Raw genomic sequence first — 8,916 nt, 5'->3', positions numbered from 1 at the left:
TTAATGCATAGGGATATGTTATATGTTAACATATGCCTATATGTTAAAATCATAAAGGGAGCTAATGTATATTTTCAACTCTGTTGCTACTCAGAAGGGTTTTGTGTACCACTTTGGGAAGTGGCTTAAGAAACTGCGTTAGACCCTCCTACCTTCTGAGAACCGTGGCAGCAGGATGCAGCAGGAAGGTGTGCACAAATGCACCAGATGAAATCAGAAGGCTCAGCTGGGTAGCCAGCCCCTTAGCACTGTAGGGCTTGGCTAATCCTGGGTTTCAGACAGGCTAGTAGCAATGCTGAGGAAATCTAATTTAGCGGGTTGAACAGTGTAGCAGGTATCACACACATCAAGAAGTGTCCAAGTCAGTGAGTCATTCATACAAAATTTCCTCATTTTGAATACATTCAGAATTACTCCACTGAGCAGAGATTTACAGCAAGGATGCAAATCCAGTGGGGGATCTATGTGCTAAACTCAAAAAGAAACATTAAACAAAGACACAGATTGATGTTGGCTGTGACAAAACATATTTGAGTTTCCTTTGCTGAACAAGGGACCCTACCTGACAAGTTTACAGCAGTGAAAATTATTCCACTGGTGGGTAATATTGGTCCTCATAGCTCAAGGTAGAGAGTATTGGTATTGATTGGTTCAGGAGAGATTGCAGGGGTTTAACATTAAAAATGTACAGGCCAAGCAGTGTACTGTCGTTTGCTCATATAACATTTCTTTAACTCTCTTACTCAACAGTCCACAATATGTACTCCCATTTTATAGAAAGTAAGTGGTAGAGTCAAATATGATCTATCTGAATCCAAATGCCATTCTATTTTATAGCATGAAGGAGAGATTTTCTCTTTTCTTTCTTTTTTTTTTTTTTTAATTTTATTTTATTAGTTGGAGGCCAATTACTTCACAACATTTCAGTGGGTTTTGTCATACATTGACACGAATCAGCCATAGAGTTACACGTATTCCCCATCCCGATCCCCCCTCCCAGCTTCCTCTCCACCCGACTCCTCTGGGTCCTCCCAGTGCACCAGGCCCGAGTACTCGTCTCATGCACCTCACCTGGGCTAGTGATCTGTTTCACCATAGATAATATACATGCTGTTCTTTTGAAACATCCCACCCTCACCTTCTCCCAACAGAGTTCAAAAGTCTGTTCTGTACTTCTGTGTCTCTTTTTCTGTTTTGCATATAGGGTTATCGTTACCATCTTTCTAAATTCCATATATATGTGTTAGTATGCTGTAATGTTCTTTATCTTTCTGGCTTACTTCACTCTGTATAATGGGCTCCAGTTTCATCCATCTCATTAGAACTGATTCAAATGAATTCTTTATAACGGCTGAGTAATATTCCATGGTGTATATGTACCACAGCTTCCTTATCCACTCATCTGCTGATGGGCATCTAGGTTGCGTCCATGTCCTGGCTATTATAAACAGTGCTGCGATGAACATTGGGGTGCACGTGTCTCTTTCAGATCTGGATTCCTCAGTGTGTATGCCCAGAAGTGGTATTGCTGGGTCATATGGCAGTTCTATTTCCAGTTTTTTAAGAAATCTCCACACTGTTTTCCATAGTGGCTGTACTAGTTTGCATTCCCACCAAGAGTGTAAGAGGGTTCCCTTTTCTCCACACCCTCTCCAGCATTTATTGCTTGTAGACTTTTGGATAGCAGCCATCCTGACTGGCGTGTAATGGTACCTCATTGTGGTTTTGATTTGCATTTCTCTGATAATGAGTGATGTTGAGCATCTTTTCATGTGTTTGTTAGCCATCTGTATGTCTTCTTTGGAGAAATGTCTGTTTAGTTCTTTGGCCCATTTTTTGATTGGGTCATTTATTTTTCTGGAATTGAGCTTCAGGAGTTGCTTGTATATTTTTGAGATTAATCCTTTGTCTGTTTCTTCATTTGCTATTATTTTCTCCCAATCTGAGGGCTGTCTTTTCACCTTACTTATAGTTTCCTTTGTAGTGCAGAAGCTTTTAAGTTTCATTCGGTCCCATTTGTTTAGTTTTGCTTTTATTTCCAATATTCTGGGAGGTGGGTCATAGAGGACCCCGCTGAGATTTATGTCGGAGAGTGTTTTGCCTATGTTCTCCTCTAGGAGTTTTATAGTTTCTGGTCTTATATTTAGATCTTTAATCCATTTTGAGTTTATTTTTGTGTATGGTGTTAGAAAGTGTTCTAGTTTCATTCTTTTACAAGTGGTTGACCAGTTTTCCCAGCACCACTTTTTAAAGAGGTTGTCTTTTTTCCATTGTATATCCTTGCCTCCTTTGTCAAAGATAAGGTGTCCATAGGTTCGTGGATTTATCTCTGGACTTTCTATTCTGTTCCATTGATCTATATTTCTGTCTTTGTGCCAGTACCATACTGTCTTGATGACTGTGGCTTTGTAGTAGAGTCTGAAGTCAGGCAGGTTGATTCCTCCAGTTCCATTCTTTTTTCTCAAGATTACTTTGGCTATTCGAGGTTTTTTGTATTTCCATACAAATTGTGAAATTATTTGTTCTAGTTCTGTGAAAAATACCGTTGGTAGCTTGATAGGGATTGCATTGAATCTATAGATTGCTTTGGGTAGAATAGCCATTTTGACAATGTTGATTCTTCCAATCCATGAACACGGTATGTTTCTCCATCTGTTTGTGTCCTCTTTGATTTCTTTCATCAGTGTTTTATAGTTTTCTATGTACAGGTCTTTTGTTTCTTTAGGTAGATGTACTCCTAAGTATTTTATTCTTTTTGTTGCAATGGTGAATGGTATTGTTTCCTTAATTTCTCTTTCTGTTTTTTCATTGTTAGTATATAGGAACGCAAGGGATTTCTGTGTGTTAATTTTATATCCTGCAACTTTACTATATTCATTGATTAGCTCTAGTAATTTTCTGGAAGAGTCTTTAGGGTTTTCTATGTAGAGGATCATGTCATCTGCAAACAGCGAGAGTTTCACTTCTTCTTTTCCTATCTGGATTCCTTTTACGTCTTTTTCTGCTCTGATTGCTGTGGCCAAAACTTCCAAGACTATGTTGAACAGTAGTGGTGAGAGTGGGCACCCTTGTCTTGTTCCTGATTTCAGGGGAAATGCTTTCAATTTTTCACCATTGAGGGTGATGCTTGCTGTGGGTTTGTCATATATAACTTTTATTATGTTGAGGTATGTTCCCTCTATTCCTGCTTTCTGGAGAGTTTTAATCATAAATGAGTGTTGAGTTTTGTCAAAGACTTTCTCTGCATCTATTGAGATAATCATATGGTTTTTATCTTTCAATTTGTTAATGTGGTGTCTTACATTGATTGACTTGCAGATATTAAAGAATCCTTGCATTCCTGGGATAAAGCCCACTTGGTCATGGTGTATGATTTTTTTAATATGTTGTTGGATTCTGTTTGCTAGAATTTTGTTAAGGATTTTTGCATCTATGTTTATCAGTGATATTGGCCTATAGTTTTCTTTTTTTGTGGCATCTTTGTCTGGTTTTGGAATTAGGGTGATGGTGGCCTCATAGAATGAGTTTGGAAGTTTACCTTCTTCTGCAATTTTCTGGAAGAGTTTGAGTAAGATAGGTGTTAGCTCTTCTCTGAATTTTTGGTAGAATTCAGCTGTGAATCCATCTGGTCCTGGGCTTTTGTTTGCTGGAAGATTTTTGATTACAGTTTCGATTTCCTTGCTTGTGATGGTTCTGTTAAGATCTTCTATTTCTTCCTGGTTCAGTTTTGGAAAGTTATACTTTTCTAAGAATTTGTCCATTTCATCCAAGTTGTCCATTTTATTGCCATAGAGCTGCTGGTAGTAGTCTCTTATGATCCTTTGTATTTCAGTGTTGTCTGTTGTGATCTCACCCTTTTCATTTCTAATTTTGTTAATTTGGTTCTTCTCTCTTTGTTTCTTAATGAGTCTTGCTAATGGTTTGTCAATTTTGTTTATTTTTTCAAAAAACCAGCTTTTAGCTTTGTTGATTTTTGCTATGGTCTCTTTAGTTTCTTTTGCATTTATTTCTGCCCTAATTTTTAAGATTTCTTTCCTTCTGCTGACCCTCGGGTTCTTCATTTCTTCCTTTTCTAATTGCTTTAGGTGTAGAATTAGGTTATTTATTTGGCTTTTTTCTTGTTTCTTGATGTAAGCCTGTAATGCTCTGAACCTTCCCCTTAGCACTGCTTTTACAGTGTCCCATAGGTCTTGGGTTGTTGTGTTTTCTTTTTCATTCATTTCTATACATGTTTAGATTTCTTTTTTGATTTCTTCTAAGATTTGTTGGTTATTCAGAAGCGTGTTATTTAGCCTCCATATGTTTGAATTTTTAACAATTTTTTTCCTGTAATTGAGATCTAATCTTACTGCACTGTGGTCAGAAAAGATGACTGGAATGATTTCAATTTTTCTGAATTTTCCAAGACCAGATTTATGGCCCAGGATGTGATCTATTCTGGAGAAGGTTCCGTGTGCACTTGAGAAAAAGGTGAAATTGATTGTTTTGGGGTGAAATGTCCTATAGATATCAATTAGGTCTAGCTGGTCCATTGTATCATTTAAGGTTTGTGTTTCCTTGTTGATTTTCTGTTTAGTTGATCTATCCATAGCTGTGAGTGGGGTATTAAAGTCTCCCACTATTATTGTGTTACTATTAATTTCCTCTTTCATACTCGTTATCGTTTGCCGTACATATTGCGGTGCTCCTATGTTGGGTGCATATATATTTATAATTGTTATATCTTCTTCTTGGATTGATCCTTTGATCATTATGTAGTGTCCTTCTTTGTCTCTTTTCACATCCTTTATTTGAAAGTCTATCTTATCTGATATGAGTATTGCGACTCCTGCTTTCTTTTGGTCTCCATTTGTGTGAAATATTTTTTTCCAGCCCTTCACTTTTAGTCTGTATGTGTCTCTGGTTTTGAGGTGGGTCTCTTGTAGACAGCATATATAGGGGTCTTGTTTTTGTATCCATTCAGTCAATCTTTGTCTTTTGGTTGGGGCATTCAACCCATTTACATTTAAGGTAATTATTGATAGGTGTGGTCCCGTTGCCATTTACTTTGTTGTTTTGGGTTCACGTTTATACAACCTTTCTGCATTTCCTGTATAGGGAAGATCCTTTAGCATTTGTTGAAGAGCTGGTTTGGTGGAGCTGAATTCTCTCAGCTTTTGCTTGTCTGTAAAGCTTTTGAATTCTCCTTCATATCTGAATGAGATCCTTGCTGGGTACAGTAATCTAGGTTGTAGATTATTCTCTTTCATTACTTTCATTATGTCCTGCCATTCCCTTCTGGCCTGGAGGGTTTCTATTGATAGATCAGTGTTATCCTTATGGGAATCCCTTTGTGTGTTATTTGTTGTTTCTCCCTTGCTGCTTTTAGTATTTGGTCTTTGTGTTTGATCTTTGTTAATTTGATTAATATGTGTCTTGGTGTGTTTCACCTTGGGTTTATCCTGTTTGGGACTCTCTGGGTTTCTTGGACTTGGGTGGCTATTTCCTTCCCCATTTTAGGGAAGTTTTCAGCTATTATCTCCTCGAGTATTTTCTCATGGCCTTTCTTTTTGTCTTCTTCTTCTGGGACTCCTATGATTCGAATGTTGGGGCATTTCACATTGTCCCAGAGGTCCCTGAGGTTGTCCTCATTTCTTTTGATCCTTTTTTCTTTTCTCCTCTCTGCTTCATTTATTTCCACCATTCTATCTTCTACCTCACTTATCCTATCTCCTGTCTCCGTTATTCTACTCTTGGTTCCCTCCAGAGTGTTTTTGATCTCATTCATTGCATTATTCATTTTTAATTGACTCTCTTTTATTTCTTCTACGTCTTTATTAAACATTTCTTGCATCTTTTCAATCTTTGTCTCCAGGCTATTTATCTGTAACTCCATTTTGTTTTCAAGATTTTGGATCATTTTTATTATCATTATTCTAAATTCTTTTTCAGATAGATTCCCTATCTCCTCCTCTTTTGTTTGACTTGGTGGGCACTTGTCATGTTCCTTTACCTGTTGGGTATTTCTCTGCCTTTTCATCTTGTTTAGATTGCTGTGTCTGGAATGGGCTTTCTGTATTCGGAGGTCTGTGGTTCCTTTTTATTGTGGAGTTTTTACCCGGTGGGTGGGGTTAGACAGTTGGCTTGTCAAGGTTTCCTACTTAAGGAAGCTTGTGTCAGTGTTCTGGAGCATGGAACTTGATTTCTTCTCTTTGAAGAGCAATGGAGTGCCCAGTAATGAGTTTTGAGATGGGTCTATGTGTTAGATGTGACTTTGGGCAGTCTGTATGTTGACTTTCAGGGCTATGTTCCTGCGTTGCTGGGGAATTTGTGTGGTATGTCTTGCTCTAAAACTTGTTGGCTCTTGGGTGGTGGTTGGTTTCAGTGTAGGTATGGAGGCTTTTGGACGGTCTCTTATCACTTAAAGTTCCATGTAGTCAGGAGTTTTCTGGTGTTCTCAGGTTTTGGGCTTAAATCTCCTGTCTCTGGATTTCAGTTTTATTCTTCCTGTAGTCTCAGGACTTCTCCAACTATACAGCACTGATAATAAAACTTCTTGGTTAATGCTGAAAAGATTCTCCCCCGTTAGGGACTCCCAGAGAGGTTCACAGAGTTACAGAAGAAGAGGACAGGGAGGAGGGAAATAGAGATGAGCAGGAGGAGAAAAAGGGGGACTCAAGAAGAGAGAGACAGATCTACACAGTCGTCTGTTCCTAGAGTGTTCTCCGTAGCCCAGACACCCACAAAGATTCACAGAATTGGATTGGGAAGAGAAGGGGAAAGGAGGAAATAGAGGTGTTCTGAGGTAGAAAACAGAGAGTCAAGATTGGGAGAAAATAATCAACACACTCCTGAATAAAAATGGAAACTGAATATTGGATTCTTAAATGTTCACAATTTATATCATATACTGAAGAACAAAAATTAAAAATCTAGAGTAGAGGTTAGACTCTTAAAAATACTATATTAAAAACAAAAACAAAAACACCCCCCCAAAAAATTTTAGAAATATATATGAGGTTTGGTTTAAAAATAGGGCTTCTCTTCTTTTTTTTCCTTTCTTCTTTGTAAGGTTATAGTGTATTGAAAATGAATAATTAAGGAGCAGTAGAGGAGTACTAGAGGACTTTAAAAGAAATAAGAGAAAAAGAAAAATAGAAAATAGAAGAGAAGAAGAGAAAAAAAAAAAAGAAGAGGAAAAAAAAATTTTCCCTAACTAAAAAAATCGTAAGAATTTATGAAAATGAAAGTTAAGGAGTAATGGGGGAGTAATAGGGAATTTTAAAGGAAAATAAAAGAGAAAAAATAAAAAAGAAAAAATAAAATAAAATAAAATAAATTTTTTTTTCCTTACTTAAAAAAAAAAAAAAAGTAAAAATATATCTAGGAATATCTCTGGAGCTGTTGCGGTCAGTGTGGGTTCGGCTCAGTTTCAGATAGCTCCTCATTCCAGCTTACACTTCTCGATATCTACAGGTCCCTTGTGGTGTGGTCAGTGTTTCCTACAGGGATTTTACTCTGTTGCACCAGTTCCTTCTGAAGCGGTTCCCTTTGTTTATTTGGCTTCTGTTTGCCGGTCTCTTCAGGGCCTCATTTCCGCCCTGACATAGGCGGGCGGAAGTGGACTCTTACTCAGGTAGCTAGTTCCGACGCGCTGCCGGTCGGGGCTGGCGCTGCGGGGCAAGGCCGGTGCTGCTCAGACTCTGGCTGCTCTATATGGAGTGCGCCCGCACTGCGCGCGGTTCCAGCCCTCGGGTGTTCCGCAAAAGGTCGGAACAGAAAGCTGCGCCTGCTCTTTGTGCCTTCCCCGTCAGAGCGGTCCAGGCAGCCAGGGGCTTGGCGGTCGCACTCTCCCCGGGTGCGCGCGCCCACTCCCTTCTGCGGTCCCAGTCTCAGATTCCCCCGGCGCCAGTCCGGTGCGTGCGCCTTCTGCCCTCCGTCCCCAGCCCCAGTCCCCGCCCGCGCCGGTTGGATGCCTGCGCCCTGTGTCTCCCCGCAACCCTCCCGGCGGATGTCGACCATCCAGAATCTCGGTCCTTTTGTTCTGCGAACGGCCCGGCAGTGTGTTCGGGCCGGTTAATTTTCTCTCTCTTTTGCTCTCCCACAGTTCAAGCTGGGAACTCACACAAGCTCCCTCCGATTGTCCTCAGGGCACTCAGGCCCGGACCCTGCCCCAAGTAATGCCGCCCGCTCCTCTCCGTTCCGCCCCCACTTGCTGGTGGTGGATGCGGGCGTCTGGGGTACTTTTCTGCTGGGAGTTGCTTTTAGGCTCGTAATCTGTGGGTTTTATTTATTGTTTCCCTCCCAGTCAGATTCAAACTCCGATATTCAAACACTTCCCCCAGGCCCGACAGAGCGAGGGTTTCCCGGTGTCTGGGAATGTCCTCTATTAAGACCTTTCCCGGGACGGATCTCCGTCCTTAGCTCTTATGTCTCACTTTTTATCTTTTACATTTAGTCCTACCTCCTTTCGAAGACAATGGGCTGCTTTTCTGGGCGCCTGATGACCTCAGCTAGCGATCAGGAGTTGTTTTGTGAAGTTTGCTCTGTGTTCAGTTATTCTTTTAATGAATTTCTAGGAGAGAAAGTGGTCTCCCCGTCCTACTCCTCTGCCATCTTGGCTCCTCCCTCAGATTTTCTCTTTTCTTAAAGTGAGTGTGTGAGTGATAGCCACTCACTGAGACCCCATGGACCACGTCTGCCAGGCTCCTCCATCCATGGAATTCTCCAGGCAAGAATACTGGAGTGGGTTGCCATTTCCTTCTCAAGTTTCTCTTAAATGTCCCTGTTAACTCTCTTAAACATTTGATGAATTAGCAAAAAGTTAGCTGGCAGATCTGAGCTGGTTCAATGGAAGAACCCAAAGTTTCCAGGATGAAGGCAGAGCTTATTCAGACTCACCTGGACTTCCTTGTTTTCTAACAAGTCATTCCCATG

The sequence above is a fragment of the Muntiacus reevesi genome, chromosome 20, assembly GCF_963930625.1.
Source record: "Muntiacus reevesi chromosome 20, mMunRee1.1, whole genome shotgun sequence".
Lineage (NCBI taxonomy): Eukaryota > Metazoa > Chordata > Mammalia > Artiodactyla > Cervidae > Muntiacus > Muntiacus reevesi.
Note: the sequence above shows the minus strand (reverse complement) of the source record.